Source organism: Eretmochelys imbricata, chromosome 14, assembly GCF_965152235.1.
Source record: "Eretmochelys imbricata isolate rEreImb1 chromosome 14, rEreImb1.hap1, whole genome shotgun sequence".
Taxonomy (NCBI): domain Eukaryota; kingdom Metazoa; phylum Chordata; order Testudines; family Cheloniidae; genus Eretmochelys; species Eretmochelys imbricata.
In genome coordinates this window covers 39,085,913-39,104,144 of record NC_135585.1, presented here as the reverse complement: position 1 = coordinate 39,104,144, position 18,232 = coordinate 39,085,913, and the positions used below count along the sequence as shown (strand labels likewise).

The 18,232-nt window shown below is 46.7% G+C and overlaps 1 pseudogene; it reads right to left on the bottom strand.

The window, feature by feature from the left end:
- Positions 1 to 10,252: 10,252 nt before the first annotated feature.
- On the bottom strand, positions 10,253 to 10,873 carry LOC144274002 (olfactory receptor 2B2-like; annotated as a pseudogene).
- Between the last annotated feature and the right edge of the window lie 7,359 nt (positions 10,874 to 18,232).

Genomic DNA, 18,232 nt, shown 5'->3' with positions numbered 1-18,232 from the left:
CCCAGCTCTCTCAGTTTCCCTGGGAAGCACCACCAGGGGACAATCTGCTAATTGTCCGCTCACTGGCTCTGGCTTCCTTGGATCCCATTCACACCTCCCCTGGGCATCAGGCACTGGAGTGGGGAGAGGAATTTGGGCAGCTGGAGCAGTGCAGAGGAAATGGCTGGAGCCAGCCCCGTGGATGGTTGGCAGACTGGTAAAGATCGCAGCCTGGCCATAGGGGAGAGGAACAGGCCAGTGCTGGAAGAAGGGGCAGATATGGGAGAGTGAAAGCAAAGCGCTTGGGGGCTGAGCCGGGGGAAGCAGGAGGCTGGGGAGGGGAGGGGAAAATAAGGGGCTGTAGAGGGTGGAGCAGGGGTAAGGGTGGATCCCCCAAAAAGAGAAAATGCAGCTGGGGAGTTGCCTATTTAAAAGTTTGAGAATCACTGGACCAGGCAATCAAAGTGGTCCCTTCTGGCTTTGGAAGCTATGCATCTATGAGTAATGCGAACCCCCCACCAATGCACCTTCTCAGGTCCTGCACCAAGTGTCTCTCGGCTGTATCCAGAGATCTAAGAGGAGTGGGTGTAGTAGGAAGAGGGCCTCAAACATAAGCCCTTGTATCAGAGGCATGGTATGAGGCCTGAGGCCCGGGCTAAAGTAGTGGTCCAAGCTTTGCAGATATAAAGCAAAGCCAGGTTGTGAGCAAGAGGCAGGCCCTACTCACAGAATCTGTCAAGAACAGGGCTGATATTGCAGAAACACACACTCCTAAGAGGTGCTAGGCACAAAACACAGATGCAAACACCTTCCAGAAGGGTGATGCTAGAAGCCCTCAAAACCAACACATTCCCCAAAGAGAAAAGGAGCATGCTGACCCATCCTAAAGATAAGGTCAGGATGATAGTGTGATTGATAGAAATGATATGATCGAATGAACATGTACAAAGTAATGGGGGTCACCTAAATATGTCCGAGGGTGGCACCTAGCCACGTCAGAGGAGCAATATGTAACTTGTTTGTATCAGTGTAAAAAGAGGGGTCTCAGAGAGAGTGTCTTTGGCCAGCCAAGGAGGCAATGGAAAGTCCTGTCATTCACTGAGCTGCATCCATAGTCACAGGCATACATGTCTTAGTATCCTCGTAGAGTCTGCAGGATATTTATACCATGCTTCGTCAACAATAAACTTGGCAGGGTGCCTTCATACCTTAACGGCTCTTGTGGTCATTGAGTGGTTCACTCGAGGTCTGCTGTGCCAGCTGCCTGTGCAGAGCTGGGACGGCACACAGAGAGAACACACACACACATGCAGCTGAACATCTGACGATGGGGAAGGGGGGGAATAGAATGGTCCATTGGCATTGCTGCATGGCAGGGCACAGATCCATCGTGAAACTTTGGAGATCTTTCACTATGTTTGACATATCACCTCTCCACACTCCCCCACCGCGGACAGCATCACAAATGGAAGACTAACAAGTCCACGGGACAGCGCTTCTCTGGAGACGTCTGTGTTATCGCAGGTTTGGAGAAACCTGATTTTGAAGGATTTAGGTGAAGGGACCGCATGAGGGCAGCAAAGTGACTGGACAGTAGGAGAAGGTTGCAGTGTCCAAGGACAGATTCTGCAGAGTTTCTCAACCATGTGGCTCATCACCCAAAACTGGCTTGCCAGAACATGTCAAAGGGTAACATGGGGAGCTGCAGGGTGAGCCCAATCTGCACTGACCCCACAGCAGCAGCTCCTGCAGCTCCCATCCCGCTGTGCTGACTGGTCTCAGTTCCCCAATCCAGGCCTTGCAAAATGGTACAGGGGGGTTGCTGCGCTGCTCAGGTTGGGCCTACCCACCTCTGAGCCATGTTCCAACCCCGGATATCACAATGCCTTGAGTGGGAAGCCAAGACCGGCCAGCCCCATGGGACGGGAGCCGCAGGAGCTGCTGCTATGGTCCTCATAGAATCATAAAACCACAGGGTTAGAAGGGACAGCAAGGGTCATCGAGTCTAACCCGCTGCCAAGATGCAGTTTGTTGTGTCTGAACCAGTGATACTCAAACTGAGGCTCGTGAGCCACAAGTGACTGTTTAATGTGTCCCCTCCTGCTCTTTGCAGCATGATATTAAAACACTGTGTGATTGAATTATTAACCAATCTAAGTTATTAATCAACCAGGATGCTTTTACTATGTTATTAGCCAATTGTAACTGATAAAATAATAATATTTGGTCAATCATTTTGCTGTGAGATGTTAGACAGATGGCTGTCCAGTTTCCTTTTGAAAATGTCCAGTGAAGGAGCTTCCACAACTTCCAGAGGTGTCTGTCCCATTGGCTTCCTGTTCTTATGGATAGGAAGTTTTTCCTGAGTTTTACTCTAAATCTGTTATGCTGGAGTTTGATCCCATTGCTTCTTGTTCTGCCCTTTGTGGACAAACAACTTTTCTCCATCTCTTTTATGTCAGCCTTTCACATATTTGAAGGCCACTATCATGTATTCATGGCTAAGGCTACGATTTAGTCATGGGGGTCACGGCAGTCACGGATTCCGTGACTTCTTGGGATTCAGGAGAAGGAGGCAGGACTATGCACCTCTGCCCTGCAATTGGGGCTGGCAGGAATAAGGACCCTGCAGCCCCAGCCCCACAGCTTCCTCCAGGGGCTGCAGCCAGACTGGGGGCTGCAGCTGGTGCCGCGCACCCCAGCCCTGTGGTGCTCTGGGATTGGTGGGGTCCGCACCTGAGCCCCGTGGTGTCCCGGTCTTGTCGGGGCTGCGGCTGGGGCCAGGCACGCCTGCCCCGCGGCTTTCACTGGAGTCTGCAAGTGGGGTCACACATCCCCCTTGTGGCTTCCCAGGGCCGTGTGTCTCCCCCACACTGCATCCGGGCTTGGTGGGGGCTGCAGTCGAGTCACGCACCCCTTTTCCCACAGCTGGACCAGCTCTGGAGCAAGGGCTGTGTGTTCCCCATGACTGCGACCCCCACTATGGCCACTGGAGTCAGGGCTGTGCCTCCTGCCATGGTGAGGGGCTCGGCCTGTCAGTCATTTCCCCCCCCATGGGACTCCATTTCTCCCCCCTACCTAGCCCTGCCCCCAGTTATTTTTAATAAAGTAATGGACAATGGACAAGCTCCGTGAATGTTTGTTTATTGCCCATGACCTGTTTGTGACTTTTACTAAAAATAACTGAAAAAGTCTTAGCCTTACTCATGGTGTACTTATTTAGTACTTATTACATTAATATAGTTAATACATACCACGGAGAAGAAATGTTTAGTAAGCCAAATGTTTTTTGCACTAAAGCTGTTTACTGTGTTGTGACAAGCCATCAAAGTTTACAAGTGGATCCTGAGCCCCAAAGATTGAGTCCCACTTAGCTTCTATGAACTTTGAATTCTTTACATTTTAGATTGAAGGAAACATCTCCTTGTTAGAAGGGGCAGTAGCTACGGGGTTAATCACTACCCACAAAAAAACTCACTGGCTAATCTAATCATTGCAAGTTAAAAAAAAACTAAGCCAGTCATTCATCTCTGCGGGGAATCCATAACTTGGCAATTGGATGTAAACTTGTCAGGGACTTGAACTATCCCAGAGATTCCCCTGGGGCAGCTATCTCACAAAGGACGTCCACTAACGTTTCATTAACTGGGACATTCTCTCCGGAGTTTCCACTGTGAAGTTTTTGTTCGGTAAATAAAATAATGCAGTTGGCTGAGTCCAGATGAATAGCCCTGAGTATTATTAACGTCAGTGTTTCGGAGGAATACAGTTAAACAAATGATAATTAGGTCTCAGTGGGGCCTTACTGAAGACTTTATGTCTTAAGGGTTACTAGGAACATTCTTGTTACACAGAAAGTTGGAGGTGGCACTTTGGGCTTTTCAGCTAACGCAGAGAGAAACCCAGGAAAATAAAACAAAACAGTTTTATTCAGTATTTTTAACAGCCAGATTTTCTATCTTTCGATCTCAGGTACCTGTATGGCCACCTTGACCATAATATTTGGGCACCTCACAACAACCTTTCATGCGTTTACCCTCACACCATGCCTGTTACGCAGGGAAGTGCTACTACCCCCATTTTACAGACAGGGAACCAGAAAACAGAGAAATTGCAAGTACTGCAATTACAAGGTGTGACTGCAGCCCGAGCAGACATATCTGAACTAGCTTTAATCTAGCTAGCTCAGGTTCCAGAACAGTGAAGCTGCAGCAGGGCGAGTTTCAGTATAGACTGTATAAAGCCAGATGGAAGCCTGGGTCATTACCCACAGGGCTAGCCCATACTGAGGGTCACAGTGTCTGGGCTTCAGTGCTCCGGTACCTGAGTTAGCTAGATGAAAGGTATCTCAGGTAGGCCTGCTCATGCTTCAGTCATATCCTGTGACTGCAATATAAACATACCCTTTGTGTGCCTCCCAGCATGGGTGGACAGACTTTGTTAGCGCACTAAAAATAGCAGTATGGACTGGCGGCACCAGGGCAGGCTCCAGCTAGCCACCCAAGTCCAAACCCACCTGACCCCCAGGATCTGAGCTTGGGTGAGTAGCTAGAGTCTCCACTGGAGCTGCAATGGCCATGTGGCTATTTTAGTGTGGTAGCTTGAGCAAAACTAATGTGCGTTTTCTAGCCATGCTGGAAGTCATGTTCCCAGAAGCGGTGTAGATATGACTTCTCCAAGCATACAAAGAAAGCCTGGGTTGGAGCAGGGGATTAAATCCAGCTCTTATATGGTAGGCTAGAACCTTAATGAACATATTTATCTTTAGAGAGATAAGGTGGGTGAGGTAATATCTTTTATTGGATCAATGTCTGTCATTGAGAGATACAACCTTTGGAGCTTAACCAGAGCTCTTCTTCAAGTCCTGTGTAAGCTCGAAGGCTTGTCTCTCTCACCAACAGAAGTTGGTCCAACAAAAGCTATTACCTTGTCCACCTTGTATCTCTAATATCCTGGGACCAACACAGCTACAACACTGCATACATAAATTTATCTTTTTTATTTGGGCATTTATTTCATGGGTAAATTTGTTAGTCTTTAAAGTGCCACCTGATTCCTCATTGTTTTTGCGGGTACAGACTAACACGGCTACCCCTGTGATTTATCTTTGTTTATTTAGCCTGTTGAGAAACTTTTGAGGAGGACAAAGCAAACCGGAATTCAACTATAGCTCACGATGAGGGTGCTATCTCTGCCTTACCTACATGAGATGTTCATTACTGCAAATTATGGTACCTAACTTTTAAATTACAGCTAACAAGCAATTCATTGAGTATACTGATTTATTTCCATATGCTCCATTGCTGATAACCGTCCTTTCTGATCTCTCCCAATAGAAATCTTCAGTCTAGTAACCGGGACTAGTTTACTGCCCAGGAGGTTATGCAATTGCACATCCTGCGCTCTACTTTTATGCAAAAGAGGCAGAAGACAAGGCAGCAAGGGGATATCAGGAATTTATTCAAAAAAGCAGCTTCCAGGGTGTGTCATAGGGTCATTACAGATTCAGCCCAAACTCCTACACCTTCTACATCTACAGTGATAATTGATGATAATGATGACCCTGAGGCCCTGCAAGACCCTGAAGTGCCTTCTGAATCATCAAGGAAAGGTTAAATTACATTCAGTATTGTTTTAGTGCTAAGTTTTTTAGCGATTTTGGTGTACGCCATGCGCTGCCCATAATGATAGGTAGTGTCATAAGATAACCTACTGAAAAGTTTGGGGACCACTGATCTATCGATCGATCTATCTATCTTAGTATAGTGTCACAAAGATTTGCATTTCCTGTATAATGTGTCTTCATTACAACTGATCTTCACTTGGTGTCTGTAGCTATATTGAATGGCGGAAGGATTAGATGCAGCAGGTGGCCAGAGTTCACACTACCATATGAAGCAAGATATACCTAAAGGGATTAGGGATCCCTTCTTTCTGTTTGAGTTATATAGAGAGACCAGCTGGGTGAGGTAATATCTTTCATTGGACAGACTTCAGTTGGTGAGAGAGACAAGCTTCCAAGCTTGCCCAAAGCTCTTTTTCAGGTCCGGGAAAGGTACTCAGAGGTTGCCTCAGTAAGGGGCCGCAATGGTGCGTTCTTGCTATGGGGATTTTGAGCACAGAGTTACCATATTTGAACATTCAAAAAAGAGGACACTACACGGGGGGGGCGGGTGAGGGGGGGAATTTGCTCACGCCACCCCGCCCCAATTCCACCCCTTCCCCGCCCCATTCCAACTCCTTCCCCAAAGTCCCCTCCCCAACTCCACCCCGACCCTGCCCCATTGGACTCCTTCCCCAAATCCCTGTCCCAGCCCCACCTCCTCCCCTGAGCACGCCTCATTCCCCTTCCTCCCCCCTCCCTCCCAGCTGCATGAAACAGCTGTTTCGTGGCACAAGCACTGGGAGCAAGGGGGAAAAATCAGGCACTCTCTCGAGTGATCAACATTCACTTTCTTTCTCAAATGATTAACATTCACTCTCTTTCTTGAATGATCAACTCTTCTTTGGGGAAAAATAATAATGGCAAAATCCCGGACTTTTTTAGATATTTAAAAATTCCTCCCCGATGGAGATTTAAGAACCAAAAAGCCGGACATGTCTGGGCAAATAAGGACGTATGGTAACCCTATTCTAGCAGGGCTCACTCCAGGGCTGCGTGCAGGCAATGTCCCAGTATAGCGAGGAGGAGTGGCCTCCCTCGGAGATAGATGGGGAGGACGGCCATGCACTCTTAGACACTGAGAGAACACTTTCTGCTCCAGTCTTAGCCCCAACATTGACACTACAATTTTCTAGCCCCACAGCCCGAACCCGCGCACCTGAGTCAGCTGACCTGGGCCAGCCATGGATGTTTTATTGCAGTGTAGACATACCCTTTGAGACCTGTCAGCCAGTTTTTAATCCATTTAATGTGTGCCGTTTTGATTTGTATCATTCTAGTTTCTTCTTGCATCCTCAAAGGGTACACTTACAGGCAGGAGGGGGATCAATGGGGCTCTCTCAGCTGGCCGAGGTGTGGTGAGCCGGCACTCTGGGCATGAGGCACAGAAGTCTTCCATGTCTCGGTAGACCCCTAGCCAAAAGAACTGGGCTAAAATCTGGGCTAGCGTCCTTTACCTTCCAAGGTGCACAGCCGTGGGTATGGCATGGGAGACTCACATAACCCGCTTCCGGTACAGTCGGGGCACCAAGAGCTGATGTCAAACCTCTTTGACCGGTTGGTCTTTCTCTGTGCGGTACAGACGGTCATCTTGAATCTCAAAGCGTGGGAACCGTCGTGCTTGGTGGGGTCAACAGTCTCCCCTGGTCTCCTACGCCGCCAACTAGTCGTATGACTGACTCAGGGTGTTGTCATCCTGTTGCTCCTCCACAAAGTCAGAGAGGTGAGTCAGAATCTCCGATTCATGTAATGGGGGGAGCTCCCCTCCTGGCTGGGATGGGGCCTGGTTGGCTGGGTTGATGCTGAGGACTGGGAAGTCCCTTCACCAGGGTCAGCAACCTCCCCCACCCCCACAAGGGTTGCAGCTGCAGGCCAGCCGGTGGCCAGAGGCAGGGGCCCTTGACCAGGTCGGCTAACAATTCCCCAAAATAGTTCCATTCCCTGCCTAAAATAACTGACTAGGCCAGTGTCGTGGCCAGACCAACCATCAGGAGCTCTTCATGTCTCCCCACCATTAAAGTCACTTCTGTGTGGGGGTAGGCCCTCACGTCCCCTGCATGCACTGTAACATGATGGTGCCCTGGTTGGGCCAAGATTAGGCTCCATGTACTTTGTACCAGGATCTGGGCACACCTGAATCTGCTAGTCCCATTACTTCTCTCCCATTTACCAGCAGCAGGATGGTCAGTTTTGCTGGTTTCCCAGGGCGTGCTCATGCTCGCGGAGTCCAGACCTTCCCAAAGCTATATTCCATGTACAGACATTCTCCGGACCAATGCCCAGAATGGCCACACATGAAACATCAGTCCTGATCTTGGGTGGCACAAGGGGTTTCCTGCCTGGGTACCCAATTGCTCTGGTCACAACGGGTCTCCCCAGGTTCTGGGCCAAGCAAGGACCCTGGCTGGGCCTCTGGTGGACCTGTAGTCTCCCGAGCTGGGTTGGGAAGCCCTGGCACCCCTGGATCCTTGAGCCCTCGGGAGCTCTGATAGGGAGGGAGGAGGCCGACATTCCTCACGATCCTGGTGTCCGTTGGGTGGTACCATCCTTTAGGGGCATGGGACTCTTGGTTCCAGCTGACCCCAAAGGGGGCATCATCATGGGGGACTTTCTGGCTAGGTAGTTCTCCATGAGCTGGATGGCATCTGTCGTGGTGTCAGGGTGATGCCACAACATCCACTCTCTTCCCCCAGGGGGTAGGATCTGGACAAACTGCTCTAGCAGGACCTGTTCAGTGACCTGCGCCCCCGTCTTTGCTTCTGGTTTGAGCCATTTCCAGAATGAGCTGTGAAGCTTCCAGGCAACAAGCAGGGTCGGGCTCCCAGTGGGTACCGCTCCTCCTGGAAGCGTTGCTGGAATGTTTCCTCTGAGATATCTAGGGTGTTGCGGATCGCTGCCTTAACTTGGGCGTAGTCCTGAACAGCGGTGGGGTCTAACACATGGTATGTGGTCTGCAGTACCCAGGTTAAATACGGGGCCAGCGCTGCAACCCATTAGTCTCAGGGCCACTGGGTTACTTCCACCCACTTGAAAGTCTCTAAGAAAGCCTCAGGATCATCGTCGGGCTCCATTTTGGCAAGCCTGATAGGGGCAGGGTTAGGCAGCTCAGTTGGAGCAGCAGGTCGCAAAATGGATGCAACCTGTTGGGCCAGCTACTGCTGCTGCTGTTGGGCTGCCAATTCGCGAACTAACTGCTACTGCTGCATGGCCATCTGCTGCAGGAGTTGTTGGTGTTGCTGTTGATGGTGGGTGTTTTGCTCGGTCACCCGTTTCAGCAGCTGTTTCATCTCCATTCAAGAGTTTGTCCTTGGGACTTTTTTTTTTTTTAAATTCCCTTCAGCAGGGACTAGATCAGTGCCTGCATTCTCCACCATTTGTAATAGGGCCTTCAGTGGCTGGACAGCCTAGTGGCTAGATCTTTGGTTGGGGGGCTGTAGGAGTACCTGACCTCTCCTTTTCCCTCAGGTCCTGGCCCGGGGTCCTGTGTCACTCAAACCCCTAAACAGGGGAGATGGACCTTTCTCCCATCCATGTTTTCCTGAACTGCTCCCTATGCAAGTCATTTTAGTTTGGGGTGTAGCCCCTCTAGTCCAGTTTTCAGGAAGTTTGGGCTTATCTGCAGGTTCCCCTTGGCAGGGGAAGACTTACTTGCCTCCAGTGGCTGCGTTGGCAGCTGGTTGCCGGTCTGTGCCTTTAGGAAGGTATACAGAGAGCTCCTACCTCTTCACCAGTCAGCCCCTGACTGAGCCAGGCTCTCTTCTTTTCTCCCCTCTCCAGGCCTGGCATTGGCTGCAGGTATAACGCAGTGGGACTAGGTGAGCCCACAGGTTTTCTTTGACCCCTGCTGTACCCAGCAGCAATCTCTCTGTTCTTTCACACCCTTCTTTAATTCTTTATTAATAGAGTTCTGTATCAGCCACTCCATTAATATTTCCCAGATCAATGTCAGGCTGACAGGCCTATAGTTACCCAAGTGATCCCATTTACTCTTTTTAAAGCACCCTTTTAGTCTTCTGGAATTTTTCCAGTCTTTCAAGAGTTATAGAAAATCACCATTAATGGTCTAATGAGCTCCTCGGCCAACTCTTTTAAATCTCTTGGATGAAAGTTTTCCAGACCTGTTGATTGAAAACTACCTAACTTTAGTAGCTGCTCTTTAACATCTTCACAAGATACTATTGGAAAGTTTCATCATCATATGATATGATGACAGTATCTGGTTTTTCCTAATATAGAACAGAAATATTTATTGAACGTCTGTCTTTTCTGCATTATTATTGAGAATTCTGCTATTTCCATCTAGTAATGGGCTAATATCATTATTAGGATTCTTTTAGTTCCTAATACTTAAAAACATCTTATTGTTCTTAATTCTGCTATTTACCTTATCAATTTTCTACAATTTCTAACTTTTAATTTACGTCCATTACTATCAACTTTCCATTTCTTCTATTCATTATATATTATTTTCTTCTTTTTATATCTGCCTTCCCTTCCCCTCAGAGCCATGGCCCATGTTGTTGTTGGTTTTTTAAACCAACGTGACCTTTTTCATTGATTGTGAGTTTCAGACACCTAGTAAAGTGTTCTTAAACAGTTCCCAATTATCATTTACACTATTCCGTTTAAATTCTTCCTTCCAGGTAATTTATTTATGGTGCCTTTGTAGCCGTAGGAGACCAGGGTGAGGCCCAGCAGCGCCATTTGGAAGATCACACTGACAGCAAATGCCTGGGCCTCATTGTCAGAGGTGTCGACACAGGCCAGCTTGAGCAGGGCCGGCACCTCACAGATGAAGTGGTCAAGCCAGTTCTGTCCGCACCGGGGCAGCCACACGGTCAGGCTGGTCTGAAGGATGGAGTTGCCGAAGCTGTTCAGCCAGATGGTGGCCGCCATCTGCAGGCTGAGGCGGCAGCTCATGACGATAGTGTAGTGCAGCAGGTGGCAGATGGCGACGTAGCAGTCGTTGGCCATGACGGCCAACAGGATACACTCAGTGCCAGCCAGCGAGAGGGAGATTTAGCGCTGGGCCACATAGCCGGCCCAGGTGATGAACTTGTAAATTCACCAACATCTGAGGAACGGTGCTGGTGGTGTAGCAAAGATCCAGGAAGGAGAGGTTGCTAAGGAAGAAATACATAGGGGTGTGTCCAGCCACAAGACAATGATGATGGCCAGGTTCCCCACCAGGTTCAGGACGTACAAGACCAGGAAGACCACAAAAAGCAACATCTTCAGTCATGGCTGGTCAGAGACCCCCCAATAGGATAAACTCCCACTGGGACCTTCCATTCCCTCTTTTCTGCTGCAGGGAGAAGGGACAAAGGTAAGGCTGAAAGGTGCCCCAATAGGCATACACAGGAGGGTCACATTCAAGTGCAGCCCCATTTGCTCTGAATAAACCATGCCCACTTGTGACTTTGTAATAGTCAGTCTGGGCCAGTTGCGTGGCAGGTCAGATCCTTCTGCCAGGGAATGACTTCATCGCAGAAAAGTGGTTCTGTGGCACTTAGTGACAAAGGAGGATCCATATGCCAGGGAATCAAAGTGTCCTAGAAAATTGGATCTGTGGCAATTTTTGGGATCAATAGGATACATTGCCAATAAATAGATTTTTCATTGAAAATGGATGCTTAGATTGTAAGGTCTTTGGGACATAAGGCGTTTTATTAATTATTATTATTATTCTGTATTTATACAGATCCTAGTTGCGACTGGGGCTCCTAACTATGACTCTAGTTTTATTCTTATCCTTAATAATATGTCACAAAATTAAATCAGAATGGATCTGTGGCAATTGATGGCAGTCATAGGATACTGTAACAGGGCCCTCCACCTCCCAAAATCCCCCTCATGACAAGGGTTGGCTCTGTGGCGCTTTGCCTCTCTTTCTCCTCTTCAGGAGCCCTTAAGAAATCCACACAGTCTTTCTCATGGCTAACACCAGACCTGCCTGGGGCTCATTTAATAACAGAAACAGTTCAGAAGAACCCTCCAAATGCCAAAAGAAAGTTCATCACAACAACTCAAAAGTTCATATTCAGCTTTGGGGTCTTCTACCACACCCGGGCTCTTCTTCCATCCTGGTAAGCACTTCATAAAGCCACCACTTCCAGTCCTTCCAAGCTAGAGCTCAACTTCTGGCTCTGGCTTCCAGGCCCCATCCCTTCTCCCAGTCAGGGTCCCCTGTAAGGGCCTCCTGCTCAGTGCTGCTCTTCTCTGCCACAGCTTCCACCTCCTGTTCCCTTCCCCTCTGGCTCTTTATCAGGAACTCCTGTCCCCTGTCAGGCCTCGTCAAGGCTGTTAATGAGCCAAAGGTGAGTGGGAGTAGTTCCCTCATAAAGGGCTCAGTCCACCCTGTGGCACATCTGGATGCCAAGAAACAGAGTTGAGAGACAAGGAAAACAGATAATACCGTTTATTGGACCAACTTATGTGGATGGAAGGGACAAACTTTCGAGCTTCACAGAACTCTGGAGAGGGTAACCAGAGTGTTCAAGTTAAATACAAGACAGGACAGATGGTTAAGCACATTGCAGAAAACCACTTAAAATAAAATGGGCAATAAACACAAAGTGGGAAATTAACACCTCTGCAGTTGTCAGACAATGAAAGGTTAGTAGGCAGCAGGGTGTGTCACAAATTGTTGTAATGGGCCATAAAACCAGAGTCTCTGTTAAGTCCAGAGTTTTCAGTGTCCAGAAGACTTATGAATTTAAATTCTTCAGTGTCATCTTTTGAAGGTGTTGTGCAGCTTTCTTTTGAAGCCTCCAATATAAGTTGGTCCAATAAAAGAGATTACCTCACCTACTTTGCATTGCTCAGATCCTGGGACCAGCCTGACTACAACAATACTTCAAACAAGTTGTCATGGTAAAGTGCAGCTATGGCAGTTGGTGGCTGTTCTAGGATATGTATGTCAGAGAATAGGCAATGAGACAATCTACCCATAACAGAAATTTCTTCCTCAGTGCAGACAGTTAGAGGCTGACTTATACCCTGAATCATGGGAACATATATTCTTTAAACATTTGAATCCTCGATAGTGTATATGATGAGGTCATTTCAACATGCAATGCCCTTCTCAGAAACTTCAAAGAAAAACACTTTTAGCTCAAATTGTAACCTTAACTCTGACCTTTACAATAATTTACAAATTTTGTATCTGTTAGAAAATTTTTGAATAACTCTTATTGTTATGCTTATACAAAGCACACGAGATTTTTTATAGGGGAAAAGGCAACATGCCGCATTTATTGAGAATAAAGCATATGCTTTTCAGTTACACACACACACCATGCACACAGTCCTGCCAGTTGATGTTTATAGTTACCAGTCCAGAGTCTGGATCAATCTAGTCACCAGCCAGATTGGTCACAGAGGGGAGCCGGGCTCTGTCGGTCACGATCCGATGCTCCTGGAGTTGTGGCAAGACGAACCTAAAGCCCCATGGCAAAGCATCCTGTTCTTATAGTTCTTTTTTCTCCGTTGAAGTCTGTGGATTTTTCTGTGTCAGTTTATGACCAGTTTTCAAAGTAACAGCCGTCTTAGTCTGTATTCGCAAAAAAAAAAAGGAGTACTTGTGGCACCTTAGAGACTAACCAATTTATCTGAGCGTAAGCTTTCATGAGTTACAGCTCACTTCATCGGATGCATACTGTGGAAAATACAGAAGATGTTTTTATACACACAAACCATGAAAAAATGGGTGTTTATCACTACAAAAGGTTTTCTCTCCCCCCACCCTACTCTCCTGCTGGTAATAGCTTATCTAAAGTGATCACTCTCCTTACAATGTGTATGATAATCAAGGTGGGCCATTTCCAGCACAAATCCAGGTTTTTCTCCCCTCCCTCCCCTCCACTGTTCCTCAGACGTTCTTGTTAAACCCTGGATTTGTGCTGGAAATGGCCCACCTTGATTATCATACACATTGTAAGGAGAGTGATCACTTTAGATAAGCTATTACCAACAGGAGAGTGGGTTGTTGGGGGGTTTCTGCAACTGGTTAGTTCCCCAGTTCTGCTAAGTAAAACATTATAAGCATTGGCAATTCTTAAGTGGTAATTTTTTGCAGGAGGATGTATGTCAGAAGCCCCATGACCAAACCCCAAATTTGCACTTCTAACTGCACTCTGTCCCTGATGTGGCATGGCAAATTACAGGGTAATCTACCTATTTGTTTCCATTTTAGATCACTTTGAAAAACTGGCTGATAAACAGAAATCTATTGACCTATCTATCTACAATCTATGGCTGAAAGGAGTTAATTATATGGAGAGAATGAAATAATTGAATGTGTGTCGGTTGATTAAATGGTTATCTTAATGATTATTACTATTAATTAATTAATAATATAATATATTATGCATTAAGAAAGTTATGGACAAATTGGAGAGTCCAGAGGACATCAACAAAAACTATCAAAGGGTTAGAAAACATGACCTATGCGGAAAGGCTGAAAGAACTGGGCATGTTTAGTCTAGAGGACAAAAGGCTGAAGGGGGACCTGGAAACAGTGTTCAAATGTGTGAAAAGTTGTTACAAAGAGGATGGTGATCAGTGGTTCTCCATGTCCACACAGGGTGGGACATGAAGTAATGGGCTTAGCCTGTATGAACGGAGATTCAGGTTAGCTATTAAGAAAACCTTCTAAGGGAAAGTCTAAACTTAAAATGCTGCATTGGCTCAGCTGCTCTAAGCCTATTGGAGAGAGCTTTGAAAACCAATAACTCACTTGTCAATACTATCATGACGAAATGTGTGTAGCAACATTCTACATAAAATAATAAACATAAGCTGAAATTAGGTCTGAAATGCATTTACCCAACAAGTCTGGGTAAAGCAGTTTCTTGAACACAAAGGAGTCTAGCCAGGTGTCATCAGAGTTGATGGGCAATCACCTTTCAAGTGGCCAGTCTTAGGCCAGGAAGGGGGGCAGGAACAACCTGATCTGCATTTAAACAAACAACAGCCTGGCACATCTTTCACCATGAGACTCCTTGTCTCCTCCTCACAGCAGGAATGTACTTCATCTAGGCATAATCCTCAATAAAATTCATTTCAAAGGGGGACTGGACAATAAAAGTGAGGGGCAGAAACACCCCAAGGTATCTCTCCCTATCCATCTCTCTCTCTTTCCCCTAAGAAGACAAAAGAAACAGCCTTTGGACTTTGGGAGCAGATTTTGGCCTGAGAATTGGCTCAGCAATGTTACTCGGAGCATGTGGTAAGGGATTTCACCTTGAGCCAAGTCTGCTTTGCTAAGGTTTAGTACTAGGGAGCGATTTATTTTTATCTTTTAACCATATCTGACTTTCATACCTTACACTTGTACTCACTTAAAATCTCTCTCTTTGTAGTGAAATAAAGGTGTTTTATTTCATAATCCAAACTGATCCATTACTGCATTTAAACTGAATTGTATGAGTAACTCCATTTGAAGTAGCAAACGGTTGGATATTGCTCCCCTCACAGGACAGCAGACCTAAAATATCTGAACTGTCCATGAGAGGGCTGGGCAGTGCAGAACAAACATCTTGTGGGGGGTAGGGGGGAATTTTGGACTAGGAATGTGTTGTGGTCACCCTGTTAACCAGGAACTCAGATCTTGCCTATGGTTAACTGGATGTGCTCTAGGTTCCACACCTCAGAGTTCCCACCCAGCAGACTCGTTCCCCCAGTCCCTATCTATCAATGGAAAGAAAACTAACTATAAAGCAAACTGGTTTATTAAACAGTGACTCAAACAGGAAACAGTAACTTATAGGACCCCCGGCAAAACAATACACAAAGGGCATACAGGTACAGGTTGGCACAACAAATTGACATACAGTCAAGGTCCCAAACCCATGAGGACAAAGGTGAATTTACTACAGGTAAGGTACAGAGGTACACAGCATACTACGCAGGGTTCAGAGGACTGGACCCATGATAGAGGACATCATGGATGGAATACATGGCTCAGCAATGTTACTCGGAGCATGTGGTAAGGGATTTCACCTTGAGCCAAGTCTGCTTTGCTAAGGTTTAGTACTAGGGAGCGATTTATTTTTATCTTTTAACCATATCTGACTTTAATGCCTTATACTTGTACTCGCTTAAAATATCTCTCTTTGTAGTGAAATAAAGGTGTTTTATTACGTAATTCAAACTGATCCATTCCTGCATTAAAACTGAATTGTGTGAGTAACTCCATTTAAAGTCACAAACTGTTGGATATTGCTCCCCTCACAGGGACAACAGACCAAAAATATCTGAACTGTCCAGGAGAGGGCTGGGCAGTGCAGAACACACATCTTGGAGGTGGGGGGGTTGGAATTCTGGACTAGGAATGTGTTGGGGTCACCCCACAAGTAGTAACCAGGGCTGGTAGAAGCCAGAATGTGGCTGGTGTTTGCGGACAAGCTGCGGGGGTAAGAGTTGCTGGTCCAGGCTGTGGCTACGCACAGACACACAGGGTGTGACCCGCATGCTTGGAGGCTGCTTGTGAGCGACCCATATTGGACTCTAAAACAGGAAAACATTTGGAGGCAGGCAAGGTTGCAGTTCAGGGGTGACACAACTCCTCGCTACTCTGGATTGCACCCCGGAATGCCATACCCTCCTGGGAGTTTGTTAAGAACAGGTGGGACAAATACTGATCAGGTATGGTCTTGGTAATTTTATTCCTGTCTCAATATGGGGGTATGGACCATATGACCTCTGGAGGTACCCTCTAGTCTTACATGTCTATGATTCTATGACTCTACTGCCACTGTTGACATGAACCTATTATTTGCATGTACTTCTCTGTGCAACTGACAGGGACCACAGTCTAAGCATGCAGGAAGGGAATAAAATAATCCCTGCACCACTAATAATATTTCAGATCAGTGCTTGATCCTACCAGCACTTAGAGCTGGGGTTTCCAAAGGAGCTTTAAGGAATGATGCATCCAAATCCAACTGATTTTCAGGGGGATTATGGGTTCAGATAGGGCTAAATATGCAGATAGGCACCAAGTAGGATTTTCTTACTCCCATTGATTCCAATAGGAGTTAGGCCCATAGCACCCATCTGCATCTGTAGCCACCTAAATCCCTTTATAAATTTGGCCTATGCTGCCTACATGCCTTAATCTCCTTTATCCAAACCACATCCAATTGATGTCAGCAGGACTGCCTGTGGGCTTAAGTTAAGCACATGCATAAATCTTTGCAGGATCAGGGCTTCTCAAGGGACAACAGGTTTACACAGCACTTTACAAACACAGAATCCAGTCCTTAAGACGCGTACCCAGGTGATTAACTACTCACCTGTGGAAAGTTATCCTTGCGTAAGTTTGTGGGTTATAGACCCTGGATAAGACAGATTCCAACCCTAACCAAATCTATCAATCTATGATAGTTGTCTGGTCCCCAGCACTGCAGTATCTGAGCACCTAACAATCTCTAATGGCCCGCTTCCCAGCTCTTGAACCCTCCCCAGTAATAAGCACAGTGATCATGAACGAGTGGTGGAAAAAACCCTGGACTCACGTCCATTCATCTCCGGCTCTGCTCTCTTCAGATCCCTCCTGCCTGTGTTGGATCATATTAAAAAAGTTCTGTATTAAAATCACAAATGAGTTTGATTCCCCATAGTTTAAATTCCAGAGTATTACTAATTAAGAGGTCTCTTGGTTTTTGGACTCTTGGTTTTACTGTTTCTCTCCCTCTCTGTGTGAAACTTCCAAGCTGCTAATTGTGTTAGTACATCCTAAGACAGAGTCTGTTCTCAAAGCAATACTTTGCAACAACAACTATTCGCACAGAGAGAGACTCAAAGTGATACTTTGTAACAACAGAAACAACACACAGAGACTCCCTGCCCTTTTGTTATATTTATCTCTCGAAGAGTGGAGACAACCAGAGGACCCCCGAAGGGCAGAGTGGAATCCACCCAACAGCCTCAAGGATGGGAGAAAGAAAGAAAAAGATAACATCTGGCAGCACGGAGCTGTCAGGAATGTGTTATCTGCTGATTGATTCAGCAACAGCATGATGAAGCAATTCCCATAGACTGGCACAGGAATAAATTCCTATAAAAATGGATTCTAGAAACTGAGAACTTTGGGGTCTGATTCTGCAAACCAACTTCCAGGAGCATCAGATGTGCATCTGACAAGGCCCTGAATCATAGAATCATAGAATATCAGGGTTGGAAGGGACCCCAGAAGGTCATCTAGTCCAACCCCCTGCTTGAAGCAGGACCAATTCCCAGTTAAATCATCCCAGCCAGGGCTTTGTCAAGCCTGACCTTAAAAACTTCTAAGGAAGGAGATTCTACCACCTCCCTAGGTAACGCATTCCAGTGTTTCACCACCCTCTTAGTGAAAAAGTTTTTCCTAATATCCAATCTAAACCTCCCCCACTGCAACTTGAGACCATTACTCCTCGTTCTGTCATCTGCTACCATTGAGAACAGTCTAGAGCCATCCTCTTTGGAACCCCCTTTCAGGTAGTTGAAAGCAGCTATCAAATCCCCCCTCATTCTTCTCTTCTGCAGGCTAAACAATCCCAGCTCCCTCAGCCTCTCCTCATAAGTCATGTGTTCTAGACCCCTAATAAT